Source organism: Phalangium opilio, unplaced genomic scaffold, assembly GCF_054372755.1.
Source record: "Phalangium opilio isolate 3A_F unplaced genomic scaffold, DU_Popi_V2 ptg000032l_1, whole genome shotgun sequence".
NCBI classification, from domain to species: Eukaryota; Metazoa; Arthropoda; class Arachnida; order Opiliones; family Phalangiidae; genus Phalangium; species Phalangium opilio.
In genome coordinates this window covers 2255111-2280691 of record NW_028324159.1, presented here as the reverse complement: position 1 = coordinate 2280691, position 25581 = coordinate 2255111, and the positions used below count along the sequence as shown (strand labels likewise).

At 43.6% G+C, this 25581-nt stretch overlaps 47 non-coding genes across 47 annotated transcripts; all 47 read left to right on the top strand.

The window, feature by feature from the left end:
• Nucleotides 1-148: 148 nt before the first annotated feature.
• TRNAM-CAU (transfer RNA methionine (anticodon CAU)) lies at nt 149-221 on the top strand. Its single transcript has one exon. It is a non-coding gene; the product is annotated as a tRNA-Met (tRNA).
• A 624-nt stretch (nt 222-845) lies between these two features.
• TRNAM-CAU (transfer RNA methionine (anticodon CAU)) lies at nt 846-918 on the top strand. Its single transcript has one exon. It is a non-coding gene; the product is annotated as a tRNA-Met (tRNA).
• A 345-nt stretch (nt 919-1263) lies between these two features.
• TRNAM-CAU (transfer RNA methionine (anticodon CAU)) lies at nt 1264-1336 on the top strand. Its single transcript has one exon. It is a non-coding gene; the product is annotated as a tRNA-Met (tRNA).
• A 206-nt stretch (nt 1337-1542) lies between these two features.
• Nucleotides 1543-1615, top strand: TRNAM-CAU (transfer RNA methionine (anticodon CAU)). Its single transcript has one exon. It is a non-coding gene; the product is annotated as a tRNA-Met (tRNA).
• A 624-nt stretch (nt 1616-2239) lies between these two features.
• Nucleotides 2240-2312, top strand: TRNAM-CAU (transfer RNA methionine (anticodon CAU)). Its single transcript has one exon. It is a non-coding gene; the product is annotated as a tRNA-Met (tRNA).
• A 484-nt stretch (nt 2313-2796) lies between these two features.
• TRNAM-CAU (transfer RNA methionine (anticodon CAU)) lies at nt 2797-2869 on the top strand. Its single transcript has one exon. It is a non-coding gene; the product is annotated as a tRNA-Met (tRNA).
• Nucleotides 2870-3075: 206 nt separating this feature from the next.
• Nucleotides 3076-3148, top strand: TRNAM-CAU (transfer RNA methionine (anticodon CAU)). Its single transcript has one exon. It is a non-coding gene; the product is annotated as a tRNA-Met (tRNA).
• A 475-nt stretch (nt 3149-3623) lies between these two features.
• TRNAM-CAU (transfer RNA methionine (anticodon CAU)) lies at nt 3624-3696 on the top strand. The gene has a single exon. It is a non-coding gene; the product is annotated as a tRNA-Met (tRNA).
• Nucleotides 3697-4450: 754 nt separating this feature from the next.
• Nucleotides 4451-4523, top strand: TRNAM-CAU (transfer RNA methionine (anticodon CAU)). The gene has a single exon. It is a non-coding gene; the product is annotated as a tRNA-Met (tRNA).
• Nucleotides 4524-4589: 66 nt separating this feature from the next.
• Nucleotides 4590-4662, top strand: TRNAM-CAU (transfer RNA methionine (anticodon CAU)). The gene has a single exon. It is a non-coding gene; the product is annotated as a tRNA-Met (tRNA).
• Nucleotides 4663-5938: 1276 nt separating this feature from the next.
• On the top strand, nt 5939-6011 carry TRNAM-CAU (transfer RNA methionine (anticodon CAU)). The gene has a single exon. It is a non-coding gene; the product is annotated as a tRNA-Met (tRNA).
• Nucleotides 6012-6486: 475 nt separating this feature from the next.
• Nucleotides 6487-6559, top strand: TRNAM-CAU (transfer RNA methionine (anticodon CAU)). The gene has a single exon. It is a non-coding gene; the product is annotated as a tRNA-Met (tRNA).
• A 1300-nt stretch (nt 6560-7859) lies between these two features.
• TRNAM-CAU (transfer RNA methionine (anticodon CAU)) lies at nt 7860-7932 on the top strand. The gene has a single exon. It is a non-coding gene; the product is annotated as a tRNA-Met (tRNA).
• Nucleotides 7933-8547: 615 nt separating this feature from the next.
• TRNAM-CAU (transfer RNA methionine (anticodon CAU)) lies at nt 8548-8620 on the top strand. Its single transcript has one exon. It is a non-coding gene; the product is annotated as a tRNA-Met (tRNA).
• A 615-nt stretch (nt 8621-9235) lies between these two features.
• On the top strand, nt 9236-9308 carry TRNAM-CAU (transfer RNA methionine (anticodon CAU)). Its single transcript has one exon. It is a non-coding gene; the product is annotated as a tRNA-Met (tRNA).
• Nucleotides 9309-9374: 66 nt separating this feature from the next.
• Nucleotides 9375-9447, top strand: TRNAM-CAU (transfer RNA methionine (anticodon CAU)). Its single transcript has one exon. It is a non-coding gene; the product is annotated as a tRNA-Met (tRNA).
• Nucleotides 9448-9653: 206 nt separating this feature from the next.
• Nucleotides 9654-9726, top strand: TRNAM-CAU (transfer RNA methionine (anticodon CAU)). Its single transcript has one exon. It is a non-coding gene; the product is annotated as a tRNA-Met (tRNA).
• Nucleotides 9727-10350: 624 nt separating this feature from the next.
• Nucleotides 10351-10423, top strand: TRNAM-CAU (transfer RNA methionine (anticodon CAU)). The gene has a single exon. It is a non-coding gene; the product is annotated as a tRNA-Met (tRNA).
• Nucleotides 10424-10489: 66 nt separating this feature from the next.
• Nucleotides 10490-10562, top strand: TRNAM-CAU (transfer RNA methionine (anticodon CAU)). Its single transcript has one exon. It is a non-coding gene; the product is annotated as a tRNA-Met (tRNA).
• Nucleotides 10563-10907: 345 nt separating this feature from the next.
• Nucleotides 10908-10980, top strand: TRNAM-CAU (transfer RNA methionine (anticodon CAU)). Its single transcript has one exon. It is a non-coding gene; the product is annotated as a tRNA-Met (tRNA).
• A 206-nt stretch (nt 10981-11186) lies between these two features.
• Nucleotides 11187-11259, top strand: TRNAM-CAU (transfer RNA methionine (anticodon CAU)). Its single transcript has one exon. It is a non-coding gene; the product is annotated as a tRNA-Met (tRNA).
• A 475-nt stretch (nt 11260-11734) lies between these two features.
• TRNAM-CAU (transfer RNA methionine (anticodon CAU)) lies at nt 11735-11807 on the top strand. Its single transcript has one exon. It is a non-coding gene; the product is annotated as a tRNA-Met (tRNA).
• Nucleotides 11808-12282: 475 nt separating this feature from the next.
• On the top strand, nt 12283-12355 carry TRNAM-CAU (transfer RNA methionine (anticodon CAU)). Its single transcript has one exon. It is a non-coding gene; the product is annotated as a tRNA-Met (tRNA).
• A 67-nt stretch (nt 12356-12422) lies between these two features.
• Nucleotides 12423-12495, top strand: TRNAM-CAU (transfer RNA methionine (anticodon CAU)). Its single transcript has one exon. It is a non-coding gene; the product is annotated as a tRNA-Met (tRNA).
• Nucleotides 12496-12691: 196 nt separating this feature from the next.
• On the top strand, nt 12692-12764 carry TRNAM-CAU (transfer RNA methionine (anticodon CAU)). The gene has a single exon. It is a non-coding gene; the product is annotated as a tRNA-Met (tRNA).
• A 475-nt stretch (nt 12765-13239) lies between these two features.
• Nucleotides 13240-13312, top strand: TRNAM-CAU (transfer RNA methionine (anticodon CAU)). The gene has a single exon. It is a non-coding gene; the product is annotated as a tRNA-Met (tRNA).
• Nucleotides 13313-13379: 67 nt separating this feature from the next.
• On the top strand, nt 13380-13452 carry TRNAM-CAU (transfer RNA methionine (anticodon CAU)). The gene has a single exon. It is a non-coding gene; the product is annotated as a tRNA-Met (tRNA).
• Nucleotides 13453-13797: 345 nt separating this feature from the next.
• Nucleotides 13798-13870, top strand: TRNAM-CAU (transfer RNA methionine (anticodon CAU)). Its single transcript has one exon. It is a non-coding gene; the product is annotated as a tRNA-Met (tRNA).
• A 336-nt stretch (nt 13871-14206) lies between these two features.
• On the top strand, nt 14207-14279 carry TRNAM-CAU (transfer RNA methionine (anticodon CAU)). The gene has a single exon. It is a non-coding gene; the product is annotated as a tRNA-Met (tRNA).
• A 475-nt stretch (nt 14280-14754) lies between these two features.
• On the top strand, nt 14755-14827 carry TRNAM-CAU (transfer RNA methionine (anticodon CAU)). Its single transcript has one exon. It is a non-coding gene; the product is annotated as a tRNA-Met (tRNA).
• Nucleotides 14828-14894: 67 nt separating this feature from the next.
• On the top strand, nt 14895-14967 carry TRNAM-CAU (transfer RNA methionine (anticodon CAU)). The gene has a single exon. It is a non-coding gene; the product is annotated as a tRNA-Met (tRNA).
• A 345-nt stretch (nt 14968-15312) lies between these two features.
• TRNAM-CAU (transfer RNA methionine (anticodon CAU)) lies at nt 15313-15385 on the top strand. Its single transcript has one exon. It is a non-coding gene; the product is annotated as a tRNA-Met (tRNA).
• Nucleotides 15386-15861: 476 nt separating this feature from the next.
• TRNAM-CAU (transfer RNA methionine (anticodon CAU)) lies at nt 15862-15934 on the top strand. Its single transcript has one exon. It is a non-coding gene; the product is annotated as a tRNA-Met (tRNA).
• A 196-nt stretch (nt 15935-16130) lies between these two features.
• Nucleotides 16131-16203, top strand: TRNAM-CAU (transfer RNA methionine (anticodon CAU)). The gene has a single exon. It is a non-coding gene; the product is annotated as a tRNA-Met (tRNA).
• Nucleotides 16204-16538: 335 nt separating this feature from the next.
• On the top strand, nt 16539-16611 carry TRNAM-CAU (transfer RNA methionine (anticodon CAU)). The gene has a single exon. It is a non-coding gene; the product is annotated as a tRNA-Met (tRNA).
• A 614-nt stretch (nt 16612-17225) lies between these two features.
• TRNAM-CAU (transfer RNA methionine (anticodon CAU)) lies at nt 17226-17298 on the top strand. The gene has a single exon. It is a non-coding gene; the product is annotated as a tRNA-Met (tRNA).
• A 1024-nt stretch (nt 17299-18322) lies between these two features.
• TRNAM-CAU (transfer RNA methionine (anticodon CAU)) lies at nt 18323-18395 on the top strand. The gene has a single exon. It is a non-coding gene; the product is annotated as a tRNA-Met (tRNA).
• A 345-nt stretch (nt 18396-18740) lies between these two features.
• Nucleotides 18741-18813, top strand: TRNAM-CAU (transfer RNA methionine (anticodon CAU)). Its single transcript has one exon. It is a non-coding gene; the product is annotated as a tRNA-Met (tRNA).
• A 1024-nt stretch (nt 18814-19837) lies between these two features.
• Nucleotides 19838-19910, top strand: TRNAM-CAU (transfer RNA methionine (anticodon CAU)). The gene has a single exon. It is a non-coding gene; the product is annotated as a tRNA-Met (tRNA).
• Nucleotides 19911-20255: 345 nt separating this feature from the next.
• TRNAM-CAU (transfer RNA methionine (anticodon CAU)) lies at nt 20256-20328 on the top strand. Its single transcript has one exon. It is a non-coding gene; the product is annotated as a tRNA-Met (tRNA).
• Nucleotides 20329-21900: 1572 nt separating this feature from the next.
• TRNAM-CAU (transfer RNA methionine (anticodon CAU)) lies at nt 21901-21973 on the top strand. The gene has a single exon. It is a non-coding gene; the product is annotated as a tRNA-Met (tRNA).
• A 345-nt stretch (nt 21974-22318) lies between these two features.
• On the top strand, nt 22319-22391 carry TRNAM-CAU (transfer RNA methionine (anticodon CAU)). The gene has a single exon. It is a non-coding gene; the product is annotated as a tRNA-Met (tRNA).
• A 1024-nt stretch (nt 22392-23415) lies between these two features.
• Nucleotides 23416-23488, top strand: TRNAM-CAU (transfer RNA methionine (anticodon CAU)). Its single transcript has one exon. It is a non-coding gene; the product is annotated as a tRNA-Met (tRNA).
• Nucleotides 23489-23833: 345 nt separating this feature from the next.
• On the top strand, nt 23834-23906 carry TRNAM-CAU (transfer RNA methionine (anticodon CAU)). The gene has a single exon. It is a non-coding gene; the product is annotated as a tRNA-Met (tRNA).
• Nucleotides 23907-24382: 476 nt separating this feature from the next.
• On the top strand, nt 24383-24455 carry TRNAM-CAU (transfer RNA methionine (anticodon CAU)). The gene has a single exon. It is a non-coding gene; the product is annotated as a tRNA-Met (tRNA).
• A 475-nt stretch (nt 24456-24930) lies between these two features.
• Nucleotides 24931-25003, top strand: TRNAM-CAU (transfer RNA methionine (anticodon CAU)). The gene has a single exon. It is a non-coding gene; the product is annotated as a tRNA-Met (tRNA).
• Nucleotides 25004-25479: 476 nt separating this feature from the next.
• Nucleotides 25480-25552, top strand: TRNAM-CAU (transfer RNA methionine (anticodon CAU)). The gene has a single exon. It is a non-coding gene; the product is annotated as a tRNA-Met (tRNA).
• Nucleotides 25553-25581: the final 29 nt, after the last annotated feature.

The window sequence follows — 25581 nt, the reverse complement described above, 5'->3', positions numbered from 1 at the left end:
TAATAACAGCCTCGAGAGCGCAGTGGGTAGCGCGTCAGTCTCATAACGTGAAGGTCGTGAGTTCGATCCTCACTCGGGGCATGAATTTGGCGCTGATTTTCGTAAATAGAATACTTGATTGATAAAAAGGTGACGTGTGATTCTAACCGCCTCGATAGCGCAGTAGGTAGCCCGTCAGTCTCATAATCTGAAGGTCGTGAGTTCGATCCTCACTCGGCGCAAGATTTTGGCGCTGATTTTCGTTAATAGAATACTTGATTGATAAAGAGATGGAATGATTAATAACAGCCTCGAGAGCGCAGTAGGTAGCGCGTCAGTCTCATAACGTGAAGGTCGTGAGTTCGATCCTCACTCCGGGCATGAATTTGGCGCTAATTTTCGTAAATAGAATACTTGATTGATATAGAGGTGACGTGTTATTCTGAGAGCCGTGATAGCGCAGTAGGTAGCGCGTCAGTCTCATTATCTGAAGGTTGTGAGTTCGATCCTCACTCGAGTTATGATTTTGGCGCTGATTTTCGTTAATAGAATACTTGATTGATAAAGAGATGAAGTGATTAATAACAGCCTCGATAGCGCAGTAGGTAGCGCTGCAGTCTCATAATGTGAAGGTCGTGAGTTCGATCCTCTTTCGGGGCATGAATTTGGCGCTGATTTTCGTAAATAGAATAATTGATTGATAAAGAGATGAGGTGATTAATAACAGCCTCGAGAGCGCAGTAGGTAGCGCGTCAGTCTCATAATGTGAAGGTCGTGAGTTCGATCCTCACTCGGGGCTTGAATTTGGCGCTGATTTTCGTAAATAGAATACTTGATTGATAAAAAGGTGAAGTGTGATTCTAACCGCCTCGATAGCGCAGTAGGTAGCCCGTCAGTCTCATAATCTGAAGGTCGTGAGTTCGATCCTCACTCGGCGCAAGATTTTGGCGCTGATTTTCGTTAATAGAATACTTGATTGATAAAGAGATGGAATGATTAATAACAGCCTCGAGAGCGCAGTAGGTAGCGCGTCAGTCTCATAACGTGAAGGTCGTGAGTTCGATCCTCACTCGGGGCATGAATTTGGCGCTGATTTTCGTAAATAGAATACTTGATTGATAAAAAGGTGACGTGTGGTTCTAACAGCCTCGATAGCGCAGTAGGTAGCCAGTCAGTCTCATAATCTGAAGGTCGTGAGTTCGATCCTCACTCGGCGCAAGATTTTTGCGCTGATTTTCGTTAATAGAATACTTGATTGATAAAGAGATGAAATGATTAATAACAGCCTCGAGAGCGCAGTAGGTAGCGCGTCAGTCTCATAATGTGAAGGTCGTGAGTTCGATCCTCACTCGGGGCATGAATTTGGCGCTGATTTTCGTAAATAGAATACTTGATTGATAAAAAGGTGAAATTATTAATAACAGCCTCGAGAGCGCAGTGGGTAGCGCGTCAGTCTCATAACGTGAAGGTCGTGAGTTCGATCCTCACTCGGGGCATGAATTTGGCGCTGATTTTCGTAAATAGAATACTTGATTGATAAAAAGGTGACGTGTGGTTCTAACCGCCTCGATAGCGCAGTAGGTAGCCCGTCAGTCTCATAATCTGAAGGTCGTGAGTTCGATCCTCACTCGGCGCAAGATTTTGGCGCTGATTTTCGTTAATAGAATACTTGATTGATAAAGAGATGGAATGATTAATAACAGCCTCGAGAGCGCAGTAGGTAGCGCGTCAGTCTCATAACGTGAAGGTCGTGAGTTCGATCCTCACTCCGGGCATGAATTTGGCGCTAATTTTCGTAAATAGAATACTTGATTGATATAGAGGTGACGTGTTATTCTGAGAGCCGTGATAGCGCAGTAGGTAGCGCGTCAGTCTCATTATCTGAAGGTTGTGAGTTCGATCCTCACTCGAGTTATGATTTTGGCGCTGATTTTCGTTAATAGAATACTTGATTGATAAAGAGATGAAGTGATTAATAACAGCCTCGATAGCGCAGTAGGTAGCGCTGCAGTCTCATAATGTGAAGGTCGTGAGTTCGATCCTCTTTCGGGGCATGAATTTGGCGCTGATTTTCGTAAATAGAATAATTGATTGATAAAGAGATGAGGTGATTAATAACAGCCTCGAGAGCGCAGTAGGTAGCGCGTCAGTCTCATAATGTGAAGGTCGTGAGTTCGATCCTCACTCGGGGCTTGAATTTGGCGCTGATTTTCGTAAATAGAATACTTGATTGATAAAAAGGTGACGGGTGGTTCTAACAGCCTCGATAGCGCAGTAGGTAGCCCGTCAGTCTCATAATCTGAAGGTCGTGAGTTCGATCCTCACTCGGCGCAAGATTTTTGCGCTGATTTTCGTTAATAGAATACTTGATTGTTAAAGAGATGAAATGATTAATAACAGCCTCGAGAGCGCAGTAGGTAGCGCGTCAGTCTCATAATGTGAAGGTCGTGAGTTCGATCCTCACTCGGGACATGAATTTGGCGCTGATTTTCGTAAATAGAATACTTGATTGATAAAAAGGTGAAATTATTAATAACAGCCTCGAGAGCGCAGTAGGTAGCGCGTCAGTCTCATAACGTGAAGGTCGTGAGTTCGATCCTCACTCGGGGCATCAATTTGGCGCTGATTTTCGTAAATAGAATACTTGATTGATATAGAGGTGACGTGTTATTCTGAGAGCCTTGATAGCGCAGTAGGTAGCGCGTCAGTCTCATTATCTGAAGGTTGTGAGTTCGATCCTCACTCGAGTTATGATTTTGGCGCTGACTTTCGTTAATAGAATACTTGATTGATAAAGAGATGAAATGATTAACAACAGCCTCGAGAGCGCAGTAGGTAGCGCGTCAGTCTCATAATGTGAAGGTCGTGAGTTCGATCCTCACTCGGGGCATGAATTTGGCAATGATTTTCGTAAATAGAATACTTGATTGATATAGAGGTGACGTGTTATTCTGAGAGCCTTGATAGCGCAGTAGGTAGCGCGTCAGTCTCATTATCTGAAAGTTGTGAGTTCGATCCTCACTCGAGATATGATTTTGGCGCTGATTTTCGTTAATAGAATACTTGATTGATAAAGAGATGAAGCGATTAATAACAGCCTCGATAGCGCAGTAGGTAGCGCGTCAGTCTCATAATGTGAAGGTCGTGAGTTCGATCCTCACTCGGGGCATGACTTTGGCGCTGATTTTCGTAAATAGAATACTTGATTGATAAAGAGGTGACGTGCTATTCTAACAGGCTCTATAGCGCAGTAGGTAGCCCGTCAGTCTCATAATCTGAAGGTCGTGAGTTCGATCCTCACTCGAAGCATGAGTTTGGCGCCTATTTTCGTTAAAAGAATACTTGATTAATAAAGATATGAGATGTTTTAATAACAGCCTCGATAGCGCAGTAGTTCTCATAATCTGAAGGTCGTGTGTTCGATCCTCACTCAGGGCGTCAATTTGACGCTGATTTTCGTAAATAGAATACTTGATTGATAAAGAGGTGACGTGGCATTCCGACAGACTCGAGAGCGCAGTAGGTAGCGCGTCAGTCTCATAATGTGAAGGTCGTGAGTTCTATCCTCACTCGGGGCATGAATTTGGCGCTGATTTTCGTAAATAGAATACTTGATTGATAAAAAAAGACGTGTGATTCTAACAGCCTCGATAGCGCAGTAGGTAGCCCGTCAGTCTCATAATCTGAAGGTCGTGAGTTCGATCCTCACTCGGGGCATGAGTTTGGCGCCTATTTTCGTTAAAAGAATACTTGATTAATAAAGATGTGAAATGTTTTAATAACAGCCTCGATAGCGCAGTAGTTCTCATAATCTGAAGGTCGTGTGTTCGATCCTCACTCGGGGAATGAATTTGGCGCTGATTTTCGTAAATAGAATACTTGATTGATAAAGAGGTGACGTGGCATTCTGACAGCCTCGAGAGCGCAGTAGGTAAAGCGTCAGTCTAATAATGTGAAGGTCGTGAGTTCGATCCTTACTCGGGGCATGAATTTGGCGCTGATTTTCGTAAATAGAATACTTGATTGATATAGAGGTGACGTGTTATTCTGAGAGCCTTGATAGCGCAGTAGGTAGCGCGTCAATCTCATTATCTGAAGGTTGTGAGTTCGATCCTCACTCGAGTTATGATTTTGGCGCTGATTTTCGTTAATAGAATACTTGATTGATAAAGAGATGAAAGGATTAATAACAGCCTCGAGAGCGCAGTAGGTAGCGCGTCAGTCTCATAATGTGAAGGTCGTGAGTTCGATCCTTACTCGGGGCATGAATTTGGCGCTGATTTTCGTAAATAGAATACTTGATTGATAAAGAGATGAGGTGATTAATAACAGCCTCGAGAGCGCAGTGGGTAGCGCGTCAGTCTCATAACGTGAAGGTCGTGAGTTCGATCCTCACTCGGGGCATGAATTTGGCGCTGATTTTCGTAAATAGAATACTTGATTGATAAAAAGGTGACGTGTGATTCTAACCGCCTCGATAGCGCAGTAGGTAGCCCGTCAGTCTCATAATCTGAAGGTCGTGAGTTCGATCCTCACTCGGCGCAAGATTTTGGCGCTGATTTTCGTTAATAGAATACTTGATTGATAAAGAGATGAAATGATTAATAACAGCCTCGAGAGCGCAGTAGGTAGCGCGTCAGTCTCATAATGTGAAGGTCGTGAGTTCGATCCTCACTCGGGGCATGAATTTGGCGCTGATTTTCGTAAATAGAATACTTGATTGATAAAAAGGTGAAATTATTAATAACAGCCTCGAGAGCGCAGTAGGTAGCGCGTCAGTCTCATAACGTGAAGGTCGTGAGTTCGATCCTCACTCGGGGCATCAATTTGGCGCTGATTTTCGTAAATAGAATACTTGATTGATATAGAGGTGACGTGTTATTCTGAGAGCCTTGATAGCGCAGTAGGTAGCGCGTCAGTCTCATTATCTGAAGGTTGTGAGTTCGATCCTCACTCGAGTTATGATTTTGGCGCTGACTTTCGTTAATAGAATACTTGATTGATAAAGAGATGAAATGATTAACAACAGCCTCGAGAGCGCAGTAGGTAGCGCTGCAGTCTCATAATGTGAAGGTCGTGAGTTCGATCCTCTTTCGGGGCATGAATTTGGCGCTGATTTTCGTAAATAGAATAATTGATTGATAAAGAGATGAGGTGATTAATAACAGCCTCGAGAGCGCAGTAGGTAGCGCGTCAGTCTCATAATGTGAAGGTCGTGAGTTCGATCCTCACTCGGGGCTTGAATTTGGCGCTGATTTTCGTAAATAGAATACTTGATTGATAAAAAGGTGACGGGTGGTTCTAACAGCCTCGATAGCGCAGTAGGTAGCCCGTCAGTCTCATAATCTGAAGGTCGTGAGATTTTGGCGCTGATTTTCGTTAATAGAATACTTGATTGATAAAGAGATGGAATGATTAATAACAGCCTCGAGAGCGCAGTAGGTAGCGCGTCAGTCTCATAACGTGAAGGTCGTGAGTTCGATCCTCACTCCGGGCATGAATTTGGCGCTAATTTTCGTAAATAGAATACTTGATTGATATAGAGGTGACGTGTTATTCTGAGAGCCGTGATAGCGCAGTAGGTAGCGCGTCAGTCTCATTATCTGAAGGTTGTGAGTTCGATCCTCACTCGAGTTATGATTTTGGCGCTGATTGATAAAGAGATGAAGTGATTAATAACAGCCTCGATAGCGCAGTAGGTAGCGCTGCAGTCTCATAATGTGAAGGTCGTGAGTTCGATCCTCACTCGGGGCATGAATTTGGCGCTGATTTTCGTAAATAGAATAATTGATTGATAAAGAGATGAGGTGATTAATAACAGCCTCGAGAGCGCAGTAGGTAGCGCGTCAGTCTCATTATCTGAAAGTTGTGAGTTCGATCCTCACTCGAGATATGATTTTGGCGCTGATTTTCGTTAATAGAATACTTGATTGATAAAGAGATGAAGCGATTAATAACAGCCTCGATAGCGCAGTAGGTAGCGCGTCAGTCTCATAATGTGAAGGTCGTGAGTTCGATCCTCACTCGGGGCATGACTTTGGCGCTGATTTTCGTAAATAGAATACTTGATTGATAAAGAGGTGACGTGCTATTCTAACAGGCTCTATAGCGCAGTAGGTAGCCCGTCAGTCTCATAATCTGAAGGTCGTGAGTTCGATCCTCACTCGAAGCATGAGTTTGGCGCCTATTTTCGTTAAAAGAATACTTGATTAATAAAGATATGAGATGTTTTAATAACAGCCTCGATAGCGCAGTAGTTCTCATAATCTGAAGGTCGTGTGTTCGATCCTCACTCAGGGCGTCAATTTGACGCTGATTTTCGTAAATAGAATACTTGATTGATAAAGAGGTGACGTGGCATTCCGACAGACTCGAGAGCGCAGTAGGTAGCGCGTCAGTCTCATAATGTGAAGGTCGTGAGTTCTATCCTCACTCGGGGCATGAATTTGGCGCTGATTTTCGTAAATAGAATACTTGATTGATAAAAAAAGACGTGTGATTCTAACAGCCTCGATAGCGCAGTAGGTAGCCCGTCAGTCTCATAATCTGAAGGTCGTGAGTTCGATCCTCACTCGGGGCATGAGTTTGGCGCCTATTTTCGTTAAAAGAATACTTGATTAATAAAGATGTGAAATGTTTTAATAACAGCCTCGATAGCGCAGTAGTTCTCATAATCTGAAGGTCGTGTGTTCGATCCTCACTCGGGGAATGAATTTGGCGCTGATTTTCGTAAATAGAATACTTGATTGATAAAGAGGTGACGTGGCATTCTGACAGCCTCGAGAGCGCAGTAGGTAAAGCGTCAGTCTAATAATGTGAAGGTCGTGAGTTCGATCCTTACTCGGGGCATGAATTTGGCGCTGATTTTCGTAAATATAATACTTGATTGATATAGAGGTGACGTGTTATTCTGAGAGCCTTGATAGCGCAGTAGGTAGCGCGTCAATCTCATTATCTGAAGGTTGTGAGTTCGATCCTCACTCGAGTTATGATTTTGGCGCTGATTTTCGTTAATAGAATACTTGATTGATAAAGAGATGAAAGGATTAATAACAGCCTCGAGAGCGCAGTAGGTAGCGCGTCAGTCTCATAATGTGAAGGTCGTGAGTTCGATCCTTACTCGGGGCATGAATTTGGCGCTGATTTTCGTAAATAGAATACTTGATTGATATAGAGGTGACGTGTTATTCTGAGAGCCTTGATAGCGCGTCATACTCATTATCTGAAGGTTGTGAGTTCGATCCTCACTGGAGTTATGATTTTGGCGCTGATTTTCGTTAATAAAATACTTGAATGATAAAGAGATGAAATGATTAACAACAGCCTCGAGAGCGCAGTAGGTAGCGCGTCAGTCTCATAATGTGAAGGTCGTGAGTTCGATCCTCACTCAGGGCACGAATTTGGCGCTGATTTTCGTAAATAGAATACTTGATTGATAAAAAGGTGACGTGTGATTCTAACCGCCTCGATAGCGCAGTAGGTAGCCCGTCAGTCTCATAATCTGAAGGTCATGGGTTCGATCCTCACTCGGCGAGAGATTTTGGCGCTGATTTTCGTTAATAGAATACTTGATTGATAAAGAGATGGAATGATTAATAACAGCCTCGAGAGCGCAGTAGGTAGCGCGTCAGTCTCATAACGTGAAGGTCGTGAGTTCGATCCTCACTCGGGGCATGAATTTGGCGCTGATTTTCGTAAATAGAATACTTGATTGATAAAAAGGTGACGTGTGGTTCTAACAGCCTCGATAGCGCAGTAGGTAGCCAGTCAGTCTCATAATCTGAAGGTCGTGGGTTCGATCCTCACTCGGCGCAAGATTTTTGCGCTGATTTTCGTTAATAGAATACTTGATTGATAAAGAGATGAAATGATTAATAACAGCCTCGAGAGCGCAGTAGGTAGCGCGTCAGTCTCATAATGTGAAGGTCGTGAGTTCGATCCTCACTCGGGGCATGAATTTGGCGCTGATTTTCGTAAATAGAATACTTGATTGATAAAAAGGTGAAATTATTAATAACAGCCTCGAGAGCGCAGTAGGTAGCGCGTCAGTCTCATAACGTGAAGGTCGTGAGTTCGATCCTCACTCGGGGCATGAATTTGGCGCTGATTTTCGTAAATAGAATACTTGATTGATAAAGAGGTGACGTGCTATTCTAACAGGCTCTATAGCGCAGTAGGTAGCCCGTCAGTCTCATAATCTGAAGGTCGTGAGTTCGATCCTCACTCGAAGCATGAGTTTGGCGCCTATTTTCGTTAAAAGAATACTTGATTAATAAAGATATGAGATGTTTTAATAACAGCCTCGATAGCGTAGTAGTTCTCATAATCTGAAGGTCGTGTGTTCGATCCTCACTCGGGGCGTGAATTTGACGCTGATTTTCGTAAATAGAATACTTGATTGATAAAGAGGTGACGTGGCATTCTGACAGCCTCGAGAGCGCAGTAGGTAGCGCGTCAGTCTCATAATGTGAAGGTCGTGAGTTCTATCCTCACTCGGGGCATGAATTTGGCGCTGATTTTCGTAAATAGAATACTTGATTGATAAAAAGGTGACGTGTGATTCTAACAGCCTCGATAGCGCAGTAGGTAGCCCGTCAGTCTCATAATCTGAAGGTCGTGAGTTCGATCCTCACTCGGGGCGTGAGTTTGGCGCCTATTTTCGATAAAAGAATACTTGATTAGTAAAGATGTGAAATGTTTTAATAACAGCCTCGATAGCGCAGTAGTTCTCATAATCTGAAGGTCGTGTGTTCGATCCTCACTCGGGGAATGAATTTGGCGCTGATTTTCGTAAATAGAATACTTGATTGATAAAGAAGTGACGTGGCATTCTGACAGCCTCGAGAGCGCAGTAGGTAGCGCGTCAGTCTCATAATGTGAAGGTCGTGAGTTCGATCCTTAGTCGGGGCATGAATTTGGCGCTGATTTTCGTAAATAGAATACTTGATTGATATAGAGGTGACGTGTTATTCTGAGAGCCTTGATAGCGCAGTAGGTAGCGCGTCAGTCTCATTATCTGAAGGTTGTGAGTTCGATCCTCACTGGAGTTATGATTTTGGCGCTGATTTTCGTTAATAGAATACTTGAATGATAAAGAGATGAAATGATTAATAACAGCCTCGAGAGCGCAGTAGGTAGCGCGTCAGTCTCATAATGTGAAGGTCGTGAGTTCGATCCTCACTCAGGGCACGAATTTGGCGCTGATTTTCGTAAATAGAATACTTGATTGATAAAAAGGTGAAGTGTGATTCTAACCGCCTCGATAGCGCAGTAGGTAGCCCGTCAGTCTCATAATCTGAAGGTCGTGAGTTCGATCCTCACTCGGCGCAAGATTTTGGCGCTGATTTTCGTTAATAGAATACTTGATTGATAAAGAGATGGAATGATTAATAACAGCCTCGAGAGCGCAGTAGGTAGCGCGTCAGTCTCATAATGTGAAGGTCGTGAGTTCGATCCTCACTCGGGGCATGAATTTGGCGCTGATTTTCGTAAATAGAATACTTGATTGATAAAAAGGTGAAATTATTAATAACAGCCTCGAGAGCGCAGTGGGTAGCGCGTCAGTCTCATAACGTGAAGGTCGTGAGTTCGATCCTCACTCGGGGCATGAATTTGGCGCTGATTTTCGTAAATAGAATACTTGATTGATAAAAAGGTGACGTGTGATTCTAACCGCCTCGATAGCGCAGTAGGTAGCCCGTCAGTCTCATAATCTGAAGGTCGTGAGTTCGATCCTCACTCGGCGCAAGATTTTGGCGCTGATTTTCGTTAATAGAATACTTGATTGATAAAGAGATGGAATGATTAATAACAGCCTCGAGAGCGCAGTAGGTAGCGCGTCAGTCTCATAACGTGAAGGTCGTGAGTTCGATCCTCACTCCGGGCATGAATTTGGCGCTAATTTTCGTAAATAGAATACTTGATTGATATAGAGGTGACGTGTTATTCTGAGAGCCGTGATAGCGCAGTAGGTAGCGCGTCAGTCTCATTATCTGAAGGTTGTGAGTTCGATCCTCACTCGAGTTATGATTTTGGCGCTGATTTTCGTTAATAGAATACTTGATTGATAAAGAGATGAAGTGATTAATAACAGCCTCGATAGCGCAGTAGGTAGCGCTGCAGTCTCATAATGTGAAGGTCGTGAGTTCGATCCTCTTTCGGGGCATGAATTTGGCGCTGATTTTCGTAAATAGAATAATTGATTGATAAAGAGATGAGGTGATTAATAACAGCCTCGAGAGCGCAGTAGGTAGCGCGTCAGTCTCATAATGTGAAGGTCGTGAGTTCGATCCTCACTCGGGGCTTGAATTTGGCGCTGATTTTCGTAAATAGAATACTTGATTGATAAAAAGGTGACTTGTGGTTCTAAAAGCCTCGATAGCGCAGTAGGTAGCCCGTCAGTCTCATAATCTGAAGGTCGTGAGTTCGATCCTCACTCGGCGCAAGATTTTTGCGCTGATTTTCGTTAATAGAATACTTGATTGTTAAAGAGATGAAATGATTAATAACAGCCTCGAGAGCGCAGTAGGTAGCGCGTCAGTCTCATAATGTGAAGGTCGTGAGTTCGATCCTCACTCGGGGCATGAATTTGGCGCTGATTTTCGTAAATAGAATACTTGATTGATAAAAAGGTGAAATTATTAATAACAGCCTCGAGAGCGCAGTAGGTAGCGCGTCAGTCTCATAACGTGAAGGTCGTGAGTTCGATCCTCACTCGGGGCATCAATTTGGCGCTGATTTTCGTAAATAGAATGCTTGATTGATATAGAGGTGACGTGTTATTCTGAGAGCCTTGATAGCGCAGTAGGTAGCGCGTCAGTCTCATTATCTGAAGGTTGTGAGTTCGATCCTCACTCGAGTTATGATTTTGGCGCTGACTTTCGTTAATAGAATACTTGATTGATAAAGAGATGAAATGATTAACAACAGCCTCGAGAGCGCAGTAGGTAGCGCGTCAGTCTCATAATGTGAAGGTCGTGAGTTCGATCCTCACTCGGGGCATGAATTTGGCAATGATTTTCGTAAATAGAATACTTGATTGATATAGAGGTGACGTGTTATTCTGAGAGCCTTGATAGCGCAGTAGGTAGCGCGTCAGTCTCATTATCTGAAAGTTGTGAGTTCGATCCTCACTCGAGATATGATTTTGGCGCTGATTTTCGTTAATAGAATACTTGATTGATAAAGAGATGAAGCGATTAATAACAGCCTCGATAGCGCAGTAGGTAGCGCGTCAGTCTCATAATGTGAAGGTCGTGAGTTCGATCCTCACTCGGGGCATGACTTTGGCGCTGATTTTCGTAAATAGAATACTTGATTGATAAAGAGGTGACGTGCTATTCTAACAGGCTCTATAGCGCAGTAGGTAGCCCGTCAGTCTCATAATCTGAAGGTCGTGAGTTCGATCCTCACTCGAAGCATGAGTTTGGCGCCTATTTTCGTTAAAAGAATACTTGATTAATAAAGATATGAGATGTTTTAATAACAGCCTCGATAGCGCAGTAGTTCTCATAATCTGAAGGTCGTGTGTTCGATCCTCACTCAGGGCGTCAATTTGACGCTGATTTTCGTAAATAGAATACTTGATTGATAAAGAGGTGACGTGGCATTCCGACAGACTCGAGAGCGCAGTAGGTAGCGCGTCAGTCTCATAATGTGAAGGTCGTGAGTTCTATCCTCACTCGGGGCATGAATTTGGCGCTGATTTTCGTAAATAGAATACTTGATTGATAAAAAAAGACGTGTGATTCTAACAGCCTCGATAGCGCAGTAGGTAGCCCGTCAGTCTCATAATCTGAAGGTCGTGAGTTCGATCCTCACTCGGGGCATGAGTTTGGCGCCTATTTTCGTTAAAAGAATACTTGATTAATAAAGATGTGAAATGTTTTAATAACAGCCTCGATAGCGCAGTAGTTCTCATAATCTGAAGGTCGTGTGTTCGATCCTCACTCGGGGAATGAATTTGGCGCTGATTTTCGTAAATAGAATACTTGATTGATAAAGAGGTGACGTGGCATTCTGACAGCCTTGAGAGCGCAGTAGGTAAAGCGTCAGTCTAATAATGTGAAGGTCGTGAGTTCGATCCTTACTCGGGGCATGAATTTGGCGCTGATTTTCGTAAATAGAATACTTGATTGATATAGAGGTGACGTGTTATTCTGAGAGCCTTGATAGCGCAGTAGGTAGCGCGTCAATCTCATTATCTGAAGGTTGTGAGTTCGATCCTCACTCGAGTTATGATTTTGGCGCTGATTTTCGTTAATAGAATACTTGATTGATAAAGAGATGAAAGGATTAATAACAGCCTCGAGAGCGCAGTAGGTAGCGCGTCAGTCTCATAATGTGAAGGTCGTGAGTTCGATCCTCACTCGGGGCATGAATTTGGCGCTGATTTTCTTAAATAGAATACTTGATTGATAAAAAGGTGACGTGTGATTCTAACAGCCTCGAAAGCGCAGTAGGTAGCCCGTCAGTCTCATAATCTGAAGGTCGTGAGTTCGATCCTCACTCGGGGCATGAGTTTGGCGCCTATTTTCGTTAAAAGAATACTTGATTAATAAAGATGTGAAATGTTTTAATAACAGCCTCGATAGCGCAGTAGTTCTCATAATCTGAAGGTCGTGTGTTCGATCCTAACTCGGGGAATGAATTTGGCGCTGATTTTCGTAAATAGAATACTTGATTGATAAAGAGGTGACGTGGCATTCTGACAGCCTCGAGAGCGCAGTAGGTAGCGCGTCAGTCTCATAATGTGAAGGTCGTGAGTTCGATCCTCACTCGGGGCATGAATTTGGCGCTGATTTTCGTAAATAGAATACTTGATTGATAAAAAGGTGAAATGATTAATAACAGCCTCGAGAGCGCAGTAGGTAGCGCGTCAGTCTCATAACGTGAAGGTCGTGAGTTCGATCCTCACTCGGGGCATGAATTTCGTGCTGATTTTCGTAAATAGAATACTTGATTGATATAGAGGTGACGTGTTATTCTGAGAGCCGTGATAGCGCAGTAGGTAGCCCGTCAGTCTCATAATCTGAAGGTGGTGAGTTCGATCCTCACTCGGGGCATGAGTTTGGCGCCTATTTTCGTTAAAAGAATACTTGATTAATAAAGATGTGAAATGTTTTAATAACAGCCTCGATAGCGCAGTAGTTCTCATAATCTGAAGGTCGTGTGTTCGATCCTCACTCGGGGCGTGAATTTGGCGCTGATTTTCGTAAATAGAATACTTGATTGATAAAGAGGTGACATGGCATTCTGACAGCCTCGAGAGCGCAGTAGGTAGCGCGTCAGTCTCATAATGTGAAGGTCGTGAGTTCGAACCTCACTCGGGGCATGAATTTGGCGCTGATTTTCGTAAATAGAATACTTGATTGATAAAAAGGTGACGTGTGATTCTAACAGCCTCGATAGCGCAGTAGGTAGCCCGTCAGTCTCATAATCTGAAGGTCGTGAGTTCGATCCTCACTCGGCGCAAGATTTTGGCGCTGATTTTCGTTAATAGAATACTTGATTGATAAAGAGATGAAATAATTAATAACAGCCTCGAGAGCGCAGTAGGTAGCGCGTCGGTCTCATAACGTGAAGGTTGTGAGTTCGATCCTCACTCGGGGCATGAATTTGGCGCTGATTTTCGTAAATAGAATACTTGATTGATATAGAGGTGACGTATTATTCTGAGAGCCTTGATAGCGCAGTAGGTAGCGCGTCAGTCTCATTATCTGAAGGTTGTGAGTTCCATCCTCACTCGAGTTATGATTTTGGCGCTGATTTTCGTTAATAGAATACTTGATTGATAAAGAGATGAAGTGATTAATAACAGCCTCGATAGCGCAGTAGGTAGCGCGTCAGTCTCATAATGTGAAGGTCGTGAGTTCGATCCTCACTCGGGGCATGACTTTGGCGCTGATTTTCGTAAATAGAATACTTGATTGATAAAGAGGTGACGTGTTATTCTAACAGGCTCTATAGCGCAGTAGGTAGCCCGTCAGTCTCATAATCTGAAGGTCGTGAGTTCGATCCTCACTCGGGGCATGAGTTTGGCGCCTATTTTCGTTAAAAGAATACTTGATTAATAAAGATGTGAAATGTTTTAATAACAGCCTCGATAGCGCAGTAGTTCTCATAATCTGAAGGTCGTGTGTTCGATCCTAACTCGGGGAATGAATTTGGCGCTGATTTTCGTAAATAGAATACTTGATTGATAAAGAGGTGACGTGGCATTCTGACAGCCTCGAGAGCGCAGTAGGTAGCGCGTCAGTCTCATAATGTGAAGGTCGTGAGTTCGATCCTCACTCGGGGCATGAATTTGGCGCTGATTTTCGTAAATAGAATACTTGATTGATAAAAAGGTGAAATGATTAATAACAGCCTCGAGAGCGCAGTAGGTAGCGCGTCAGTCTCATAACGTGAAGGTCGTGAGTTCGATCCTCACTCGGGGCATGAATTTCGTGCTGATTTTCGTAAATAGAATACTTGATTGATATAGAGGTGACGTGTTATTCTGAGAGCCGTGATAGCGCAGTAGGTAGCCCGTCAGTCTCATAATCTGAAGGTGGTGAGTTCGATCCTCACTCGGGGCATGAGTTTGGCGCCTATTTTCGTTAAAAGAATACTTGATTAATAAAGATGTGAAATGTTTTAATAACAGCCTCGATAGCGCAGTAGTTCTCATAATCTGAAGGTCGTGTGTTCGATCCTCACTCGGGGCGTGAATTTGGCGCTGATTTTCGTAAATAGAATACTTGATTGATAAAGAGGTGACATGGCATTCTGACAGCCTCGAGAGCGCAGTAGGTAGCGCGTCAGTCTCATAATGTGAAGGTCGTGAGTTCGAACCTCACTCGGGGCATGAATTTGGCGCTGATTTTCGTAAATAGAATACTTGATTGATAAAAAGGTGACGTGTGATTCTAACAGCCTCGATAGCGCAGTAGGTAGCCCGTCAGTCTCATAATCTGAAGGTCGTGAGTTCGATCCTCACTCGGCGCAAGATTTTGGCGCTGATTTTCGTTAAAAGAATACTTGATTGATAAAGAGATGAAATAATTAATAACAGCCTCGAGAGCGCAGTAGGTAGCGCGTCGGTCTCATAACGTGAAGGTTGTGAGTTCGATCCTCACTCGGGGCATGAATTTGGCGCTGATTTTCGTAAATAGAATACTTGATTGATATAGAGGTGACGTATTATTCTGAGAGCCTTGATAGCGCAGTAGGTAGCGCGTCAGTCTCATTATCTGAAGGTTGTGAGTTCCATCCTCACTCGAGTTATGATTTTGGCGCTGATTTTCGTTAATAGAATACTTGATTGATAAAGAGATGAAGTGATTAATAACAGCCTCGATAGCGCAGTAGGTAGCGCGTCAGTCTCATAATGTGAAGGTCGTGAGTTCGATCCTCACTCGGGGCATGACTTTGGCGCTGATTTTCGTAAATAGAATACTTGATTGATAAAGAGGTGACGTGTTATTCTAACAGGCTCTATAGCGCAGTAGGTAGCCCGTCAGTCTCATAATCTGAAGGTCGTGAGTTCGATCCTCACTCGAGGCATGAGTTTGGCGCCTATTTTCGTTAAAAGAATACTTGATTAATAAAGATGTGAAATGTTTTAATAACAGCCTCGATAGCGCAGTAGTTCTCATAATCTGAAGGTCGTGTGTTCGATCCTCACTCGGGGCGTGAATTTGGCGCTGATTTTCGTAAATAGAATACTTGATTGATAAAGAGGTGACGTGGCATTCTGACAGCCTCGAGAGCGCAGTAGGTAGCGCGTCAGTCGCATAATGTGAAGGTCGTGAGTTCGATCCTCACTCGGGGCATGAATTTGGCGCTGATTTTCGTAAATAGAATACTTGATTGATAAAAAGGTGACGTGTGATTCTAACAGCCTCGATAGCGCAGTAGGTAGCCCGTCAGTCTCATAATCTGAAGGTCGTGAGTTCGATCCTCACTCGGGGCATGAGTTTGGCGCCTATTTTCGTTAAAAGAATACTTGATTAATAAAGATGTGAAATGTTTTAATAACAGCCTCGATAGCGCAGTAGTTCTCATAATCTGAAGGTCGTGTGTTCGATCCTAACTCGGGGAATGAATTTGGCGCTGATTTTCGTAAATAGAATACTTGATTGATAAAGAGGTGACGTGGCATTCTGACAGCCTCGAGAGTGCAGTAGGTAGCGCGTCAGTCTCATAATCTGAAGGTCGTGAGTTCGATCCTCACTCGGGGCATGAGTTTGGCGCCTATTTTCGTTAAAAGAATACTTGATTGATAAAGATGTGAAATGTTTTAATAACAGCCTCGATAGCGCAGTAGTTCTCATAATCTGAAGGTCGTGAGTTCGATCCTCACTCGGGGCATGAATTTGGCGCTGATTTTCGTAAATAGAATACTTGATTGATAAAAAGGTGAAATTATTAATAACAGCCTCGAGAGCGCAGTAGGTAGCGCGTCAGTCTCATAACGTGAAGGTCGTGAGTTCGATCCTCACTCGGGGCATGAATTTCGTGCTGATTTTCGTAAATAGAATACTTGATTGATATAGAGGTGACGTGTTATTCTGAGAGCCGTGATAGCGCAGTAGGTAGCCCGTCAGTCTCATAATCTGAAGGTCGTGAGTTCGATCCTCACTCGGGGCATGAGTTTGGCGCCTATTTTCGTTAAAAGAATACTTGATTAATAAAGATGTGAAATGTTTTAATAACAGCCTCGATAGCGCAGTAGTTCTCATAATCTGAAGGTCGTGTGTTCGATCCTCACTCGGGGCATGAATTTGGCGCTGATTTTCGTAAATAGAATACTTGATTGATAAAAAGGTGACGCGTGATTCTAACAGCCTCGATAGCGCTGTAGGTAGCCCGTCAGTCTCATAATCTGAAGGTCGTGAGTTCGATCCTCACTCGGCGCAAGATTTTGGCGCTGATTTTCGTTAATAGAATACTTGATTGATAAAGAGATGAAATGATTAATAACAGCCTCGAGAGCGCAGTAGGTAGCGCGTCGGTCTCATAACGTGAAGGTCGTGAGTTCGATCCTCACTGGGGGCATGAATTTGGCGCTGATTTTCGTAAATAGAATACTTGATTGATATAGAGGTGACGTATTATTCTGAGAGCCTTGATAGCGCAGTAGGTAGCGCGTCAGTCTCATTATCTGAAGGTTGTGAGTTCCATCCTCACTCGAGTTATGATTTTGGCGCTGATTTTCGTTAATAGAATACTTGATTGATAAAGAGATGAGGTGATTAATAACAGCCTCGATAGCGCAGTAGGTAGCGCGTCAGTCTCATAATGTGAAGGTCGTGAGTTCGATCCTCACTCGGGGCATGACTTTGGCGCTGATTTTCGTAAATAGAATACTTGATTGATAAAGAGGTGACGTGTTATTCTAACAGGCTCTATAGCGCAGTAGGTAGCCCGTCAGTCTCATAATCTGAAGGTCGTGAGTTCGATCCTCACTCGAGGCATGAGTTTGGCGCCTATTTTCGTTAAAAGAATACTTGATTAATAAAGATGTGAAATGTTTTAATAACAGCCTCGATAGCGCAGTAGTTCTCATAATCTGAAGGTCGTGTGTTCGATCCTCACTCGGGGCGTGAATTTGGCGCTGATTTTCGTAAATAGAATACTTGATTGATAAAGAGGTGACGTGGCATTCTGACAGCCTCGAGAGCGCAGTAGGTAGCGCGTCAGTCGCATAATGTGAAGGTCGTGAGTTCGATCCTCACTCGGGGCATGAATTTGGCGCTGATTTTCGTAAATAGAATACTTGATTGATAAAAAGGTGACGTGTGATTCTAACAGCCTCGATAGCGCAGTAGGTAGCCCGTCAGTTTCATAATCTGAAACTCGTGAGTTCGATCCTCACTCGGGGCATGAGTTTGGCGCCTATTTTCGTTAAAAGAATACTTGATTAATAAAGATGTGAAATGTTTTAATAACAGCCTCGATAGCGCAGTAGTTCTCATAATCTGAAGGTCGTGTGTTCGATCCTAACTCGGGGAATGAATTTGGCGCTGATTTTCGTAAATAGAATACTTGATTGATAAAGAGGTGACGTGGCATTCTGACAGCCTCGAGAGTGCAGTAGGTAGCGCGTCAGTCTCATAATGTGAAGGTCGTGAGTTCGATCCTCACTCGGGGCATGAATTTGGCGCTGATTTTCGTAAATAGAATACTTGATTGATAAAAAGGTGAAATGATTAATAACAGCCTCGAGAGCGCAGTAGGTAGCGCGTCAGTCTCATAACGTGAAGGTCGTGAGTTCGATCCTCACTCGGGGCATGAATTTCGCGCTGATTTTCGTAAAAAGAATACTTGATTGATAAAAAGGTGACGTGTGATTCTAACAGCCTCGATAGCGCAGTAGGTAGCCCGTCAGTCTCATAATCTGAAGGTCGTGAGTTCGATCCTCACTCGGCGCAAGATTTTGGCGCTGTTTTTCGTTAATAGAATACTTGATTGATAAAGAGATGAAATGATTAATAACAGCCTCGAGAGCGCAGTAGGTAGCGCGTCGGTCTCATAACGTGAAGGTCGTGAGTTCGATCCTCACTCGGGGCATGAATTTGGCGCTGATTTTCGTAAATAGAATACTTGATTGATATAGAGGTGACGTATTATTCTGAGAGCCTTGATAGCGCAGTAGGTAGCGCGTCAGTCTCATTATCTGAAGGTTGTGAGTTCCATCCTCACTCGAGTTATGATTTTGGCGCTGATTTTCGTTAATAGAATACTTGATTGATAAAGAGATGAGGTGATTAATAACAGCCTCGATAGCGCAGTAGGTAGCGCGTCAGCCTCATAATGTGAAGGTCGTGAGTTCGATCCTCACTCGGGGCATGACTTTGGCGCTGATTTTCGTAAATAGAATACTTGATTGATAAAGAGGTGACGTGTTATTCTAACAGGCTCTATAGCGCAGTAGGTAGCCCGTCAGTCTCATAATCTGAAGGTCGTGAGTTCGATCCTCACTCGAGGCATGAGTTTGGCGCCTATTTTCGTTAAAAGAATACTTGATTAATAAAGATGTGAAATGTTTTAATAACAGCCTCGATAGCGCAGTAGTTCTCATAATCTGAAGGTCGTGTGTTCGATCCTCACTCGGGGCGTGAATTTGGCGCTGATTTTCGTAAATAGAATACTTGATTGATAAAGAGGTGACGTGGCATTCTGACAGCCTCGAGAGCGCAGTAGGTAGCGCGTCAGTCGCATAATGTGAAGGTCGTGAGTTCGATCCTCACTCGGGGCATGAATTTGGCGCTGATTTTCGTAAATAGAATACTTGATTGATAAAAAGGTGACGTGTGATTCTAACAGCCTCGATAGCGCAGTAGGTAGCCCGTCAGTTTCATAATCTGAAACTCGTGAGTTCGATCCTCACTCGGGGCATGAGTTTGGCGCCTATTTTCGTTAAAAGAATACTTGATTAATAAAGATGTGAAATGTTTTAATAACAGCCTCGATAGCGCAGTAGTTCTCATAATCTGAAGGTCGTGTGTTCGATCCTAACTCGGGGAATGAATTTGGCGCTGATTTTCGTAAATAGAATACTTGATTGATAAAGAGGTGACGTGGCATTCTGACAGCCTCGAGAGTGCAGTAGGTAGCGCGTCAGTCTCATAATGTGAAGGTCGTGAGTTCGATCCTCACTCGGGGCATGAATTTGGCGCTGATTTTCGTAAATAGAATACTTGATTGATAAAAAGGTGAAATGATTAATAACAGCCTCGAGAGCGCAGTAGGTAGCGCGTCAGTCTCATAACGTGAAGGTCGTGAGTTCGATCCTCACTCGGGGCATGAATTTCGCGCTGATTTTCGTAAAAAGAATACTTGATTGATAAAAAGGTGACGTGTGATTCTAACAGCCTCGATAGCGCAGTAGGTAGCCCGTCAGTCTCATAATCTGAAGGTCGTGAGTTCGATCCTCACTCGGCGCAAGATTTTGGCGCTGTTTTTCGTTAATAGAATACTTGATTGATAAAGAGATGAAATGATTAATAACAGCCTCGAGAGCGCAGTAGGTAGCGCGTCGGTCTCATAACGTGAAGGTCGTGAGTTCGATCCTCACTCGGGGCATGAATTTGGCGCTGATTTTCGTAAATAGAATACTTGATTGATATAGAGGTGACGTATTATTCTGAGAGCCTTGATAGCGCAGTAGGTAGCGCGTCAGTCTCATTATCTGAAGGTTGTGAGTTCCATCCTCACTCGAGTTATGATTTTGGCGCTGATTTTCGTTAATAGAATACTTGATTGATAAAGAGATGAGGTGATTAATAACAGCCTCGATAGCGCAGTAGGTAGCGCGTCAGCCTCATAATGTGAAGGTCGTGAGTTCGATCCTCACTCGGGGCATGACTTTGGCGCTGATTTTCGTAAATAGAATACTTGATTGATAAAGAGGTGACGTGTTATTCTAACAGGCTCTATAGCGCAGTAGGTAGCCCGTCAGTCTCATAATCTGAAGGTCGTGAGTTCGATCCTCACTCGAGGCATGAGTTTGGCGCCTATTTTCGTTAAAAGAATACTTGATTAATAAAGATGTGAAATGTTTTAATAACAGCCTCGATAGCGCAGTAGTTCTCATAATCTGAAGGTCGTGTGTTCGATCCTCACTCGGGGCGTGAATTTGGCGCTGATTTTCGTAAATAGAATACTTGATTGATAAAGAGGTGACGTGGCATTCCGACAGCCTCGAGAGCGCAGTAGGCAGCGCGTCAGTCGCATAATGTGAAGGTCGTGAGTTCGATCCTCACTCGGGGCATGAATTTGGCGCTGATTTTCGTAAATAGAATACTTGATTGATAAAAAGGTGACGTGTGATTCTAACAGCCTCGATAGCGCAGTAGGTAGCCCGTCAGTCTCATAATCTGAAACTCGTGAGTTCGATCCTCACTCGGGGCATGAGTTTGGCGCCTATTTTCGTTAAAAGAATACTTGATTAATAAAGATGTGAAATGTTTTAATAACAGCCTCGATAGCGCAGTAGTTCTCATAATCTGAAGGTCGTGTGTTCGATCCTAACTCGGGGAATGAATTTGGCGCTGATTTTCGTAAATAGAATACTTGATTGATAAAGAGGTGACGTGGCATTCTGACAGCCTCGAGAGTGCAGTAGGTAGCGCGTCAGTCTCATAATGTGAAGGTCGTGAGTTCGATCCTCACTCGGGGCATGAATTTGGCGCTGATTTTCGTAAATAGAATACTTGATTGATAAAAAGGTGAAATGATTAATAACAGCCTCGAGAGCGCAGTAGGTAGCGCGTCAGTCTCATAACGTGAAGGTCGTGAGTTCGATCCTCACTCGGGGCATGAATTTCGCGCTGATTTTCGTAAAAAGAATACTTGATTGATAAAAAGGTGACGTGTGATTCTAACAGCCTCGATAGCGCAGTAGGTAGCCCGTCAGTTTCATAATCTGAAACTCGTGAGTTCGATCCTCACTCGGGGCATGAGTTTGGCGCCTATTTTCGTTAAAAGAATACTTGATTAATAAAGATGTGAAATGTTTTAATAACAGCCTCGATAGCGCAGTAGTTCTCATAATCTGAAGGTCGTGTGTTCGATCCTAACTCGGGGAATGAATTTGGCGCTGATTTTCGTAAATAGAATACTTGATTGATAAAGAGGTGACGTGGCATTCTGACAGCCTCGAGAGTGCAGTAGGTAGCGCGTCAGTCTCATAATGTGAAGGTCGTGAGTTCGATCCTCACTCGGGGCATGAATTTGGCGCTGATTTTCGTAAATAGAATACTTGATTGATAAAAAGGTGAAATGATTAATAACAGCCTCGAGAGCGCAGTAGGTAGCGCGTCAGTCTCATAACGTGAAGGTCGTGAGTTCGATCCTCACTCGGGGCATGAATTTCGCGCTGATTTTCGTAAAAAGAATACTTGATTGATAAAAAGGTGACGTGTGATTCTAACAGCCTCGATAGCGCAGTAGGTAGCCCGTCAGTCTCATAATCTGAAGGTCGTGAGTTCGATCCTCACTCGGCGCAAGATTTTGGCGCTGTTTTTCGTTAATAGAATACTTGATTGATAAAGAGATGAAATGATTAATAACAGCCTCGAGAGCGCAGTAGGTAGCGCGTCGGTCTCATAACGTGAAGGTCGTGAGTTCGATCCTCACTCGGGGCATGAATTTGGCGCTGATTTTCGTAAATAGAATACTTGATTGATATAGAGGTGACGTATTATTCTGAGAGCCTTGATAGCGCAGTAGGTAGCGCGTCAGTCTCATTATCTGAAGGTTGTGAGTTCCATCCTCACTCGAGTTATGATTTTGGCGCTGATTTTCGTTAATAGAATACTTGATTGATAAAGAGATGAGGTGATTAATAACAGCCTCGATAGCGCAGTAGGTAGCGCGTCAGCCTCATAATGTGAAGGTCGTGAGTTCGATCCTCACTCGGGGCATGACTTTGGCGCTGATTTTCGTAAATAGAATACTTGATTGATAAAGAGGTGACGTGTTATTCTAACAGGCTCTATAGCGCAGTAGGTAGCCCGTCAGTCTCATAATCTGAAGGTCGTGAGTTCGATCCTCACTCGAGGCATGAGTTTGGCGCCTATTTTCGTTAAAAGAATACTTGATTAATAAAGATGTGAAATGTTTTAATAACAGCCTCGATAGCGCAGTAGTTCTCATAATCTGAAGGTCGTGTGTTCGATCCTCACTCGGGGCGTGAATTTGGCGCTGATTTTCGTAAATAGAATACTTGATTGATAAAGAGGTGACGTGGCATTCCGACAGCCTCGAGAGCGCAGTAGGCAGCGCGTCAGTCGCATAATGTGAAGGTCGTGAGTTCGATCCTCACTCGGGGCATGAATTTGGCGCTGATTTTCGTAAATAGAATACTTGATTGATAAAAAGGTGACGTGTGATTCTAACAGCCTCGATAGCGCAGTAGGTAGCCCGTCAGTCTCATAATCTGAAACTCGTGAGTTCGATCCTCACTCGGGGCATGAGTTTGGCGCCTATTTTCGTTAAAAGAATACTTGATTAATAAAGATGTGAAATGTTTTAATAACAGCCTCGATAGCGCAGTAGTTCTCATAATCTGAAGGTCGTGTGTTCGATCCTAACTCGGGGAATGAATTTGGCGCTGATTTTCGTAAATAGAATACTTGATTGATAAAGAGGTGACGTGGCATTCTGACAGCCTCGAGAGTGCAGTAGGTAGCGCGTCAGTCTCATAATGTGAAGGTCGTGAGTTCGATCCTCACTCGGGGCATGAATTTGGCGCTGATTTTCGTAAATAGAATACTTGATTGATAAAAAGGTGAAATGATTAATAACAGCCTCGAGAGCGCAGTAGGTAGCGCGTCAGTCTCATAACGTGAAGGTCGTGAGTTCGATCCTCACTCGGGGCATGAATTTCGCGCTGATTTTCGTAAAAAGAATACTTGATTGATAAAAAGGTGACGTGTGATTCTAACAGCCTCGATAGCGCAGTAGGTAGCCCGTCAGTCTCATAATCTGAAGGTCGTGAGTTCGATCCTCACTCGGCGCAAGATTTTGGCGCTGATTTTCGTTAATAGAATACTTGATTGATAAAGAGATGAAATGATTAATAACAGCCTCGAGAGCGCAGTAGGTAGCGCGTCGGTCTCATAACGTGAAGGTCGTGAGTTCGATCCTCACTCGGGGCATGAATTTGGCGCTGATTTTCGTAAATAGAATACTTGATTGATATAGAGGTGACGTATTATTCTGAGAGCCTTGATAGCGCAGTAGGTAGCGCGTCAGTCTCATTATCTGAAGGTTGTGAGTTCCATCCTCACTCGAGTTATGATTTTGGCGCTGATTTTCGTTAATAGAATACTTGATTGATAAAGAGATGAGGTGATTAATAACAGCCTCGATAGCGCAGTAGGTAGCGCGTCAGCCTCATAATGTGAAGGTCGTGAGTTCGATCCTCACTCGGGGCATGACTTTGGCGCTGATTTTCGTAAATAGAATACTTGATTGATAAAGAGGTGACGTGTTATTCTAACAGGCTCTATAGCGCAGTAGGTAGCCCGTCAGTCTCATAATCTGAAGGTCGTGAGTTCGATCCTCACTCGAGGCATGAGTTTGGCGCCTATTTTCGTTAAAAGAATACTTGATTAATAAAGATGTGAAATGTTTTAATAACAGCCTCGATAGCGCAGTAGTTCTCATAATCTGAAGGTCGTGTGTTCGATCCTCACTCGGGGCGTGAATTTGGCGCTGATTTTCGTAAATAGAATACTTGATTGATAAAGAGGTGACGTGGCATTCTGACAGCCTCGAGAGCGCAGTAGGTAGCGCGTCAGTCGCATAATGTGAAGGTCGTGAGTTCGATCCTCACTCGGGGCATGAATTTGGCGCTGATTTTCGTAAATAGAATACTTGATTGATAAAAAGGTGACGTGTGATTCTAACAGCCTCGATAGCGCAGTAGGTAGCCCGTCAGTCTCATAATCTGAAGGTCGTGAGTTCGATCCTCACTCGGGGCATGAGTTTGGCGCCTATTTTCGTTAAAAGAATACTTGATTAATAAAGATGTGAAATGTTTTAATAACAGCCTCGATAGCGCAGTAGTTCTCATAATCTGAAGGTCGTGTGTTCGATCCTAACTCGGGGAATGAATTTGGCGCTGATTTTCGTAAATAGAATACTTGATTGATAAAGAGGTGACGTGGCATTCTGACAGCCTCGAGAGTGCAGTAGGTAGCGCGTCAGTCTCATAATGTGAAGGTCGTGAGTTCGATCCTCACTCGGGGCATGAATTTGGTGCTGATTTTCGTAAATAGAATACTTGATTGATATAGAGGTGACGTATTATTCTGAGAGCCTTGATAGCGCAGTAGGTAGCGCGTCAGTCTCATTATCTGAAGGTTGTGAGTTCCATCCTCACTCGAGTTATGATTTTGGCGCTGATTTTCGTTAATAGAATACTTGATTGATAAAGAGATGAGGTGATTAATAACAGCCTCGATAGCGCAGTAGGTAGCGCGTCAGCCTCATAATGTGAAGGTCGTGAGTTCGATCCTCACTCGGGGCATGACTTTGGCGCTGATTTTCGTAAATAGAATACTTGATTGATAAAGAGGTGACGTGTTATTCTAACAGGCTCTATAGCGCAGTAGGTAGCCCGTCAGTCTCATAATCTGAAGGTCGTGAGTTCGATCCTCACTCGAGGCATGAGTTTGGCGCCTATTTTCGTTAAAAGAATACTTGATTAATAAAGATGTGAAATGTTTTAATAACAGCCTCGATAGCGCAGTAGTTCTCATAATCTGAAGGTCGTGTGTTCGATCCTCACTCGGGGCGTGAATTTGGCGCTGATTTTCGTAAATAGAATACTTGATTGATAAAGAGGTGACGTGGCATTCTGACAGCCTCGAGAGCGCAGTAGGTAGCGCGTCAGTCGCATAATGTGAAGGTCGTGAGTTCGATCCTCACTCGGGGCATGAATTTGGCGCTGATTTTCGTAAATAGAATACTTGATTGATAAAAAGGTGACGTGTGATTCTAACAGCCTCGATAGCGCAGTAGGTAGCCCGTCAGTCTCATAATCTGAAGGTCGTGAGTTCGATCCTCACTCGGGGCATGAGTTTGGCGCCTATTTTCGTTAAAAGA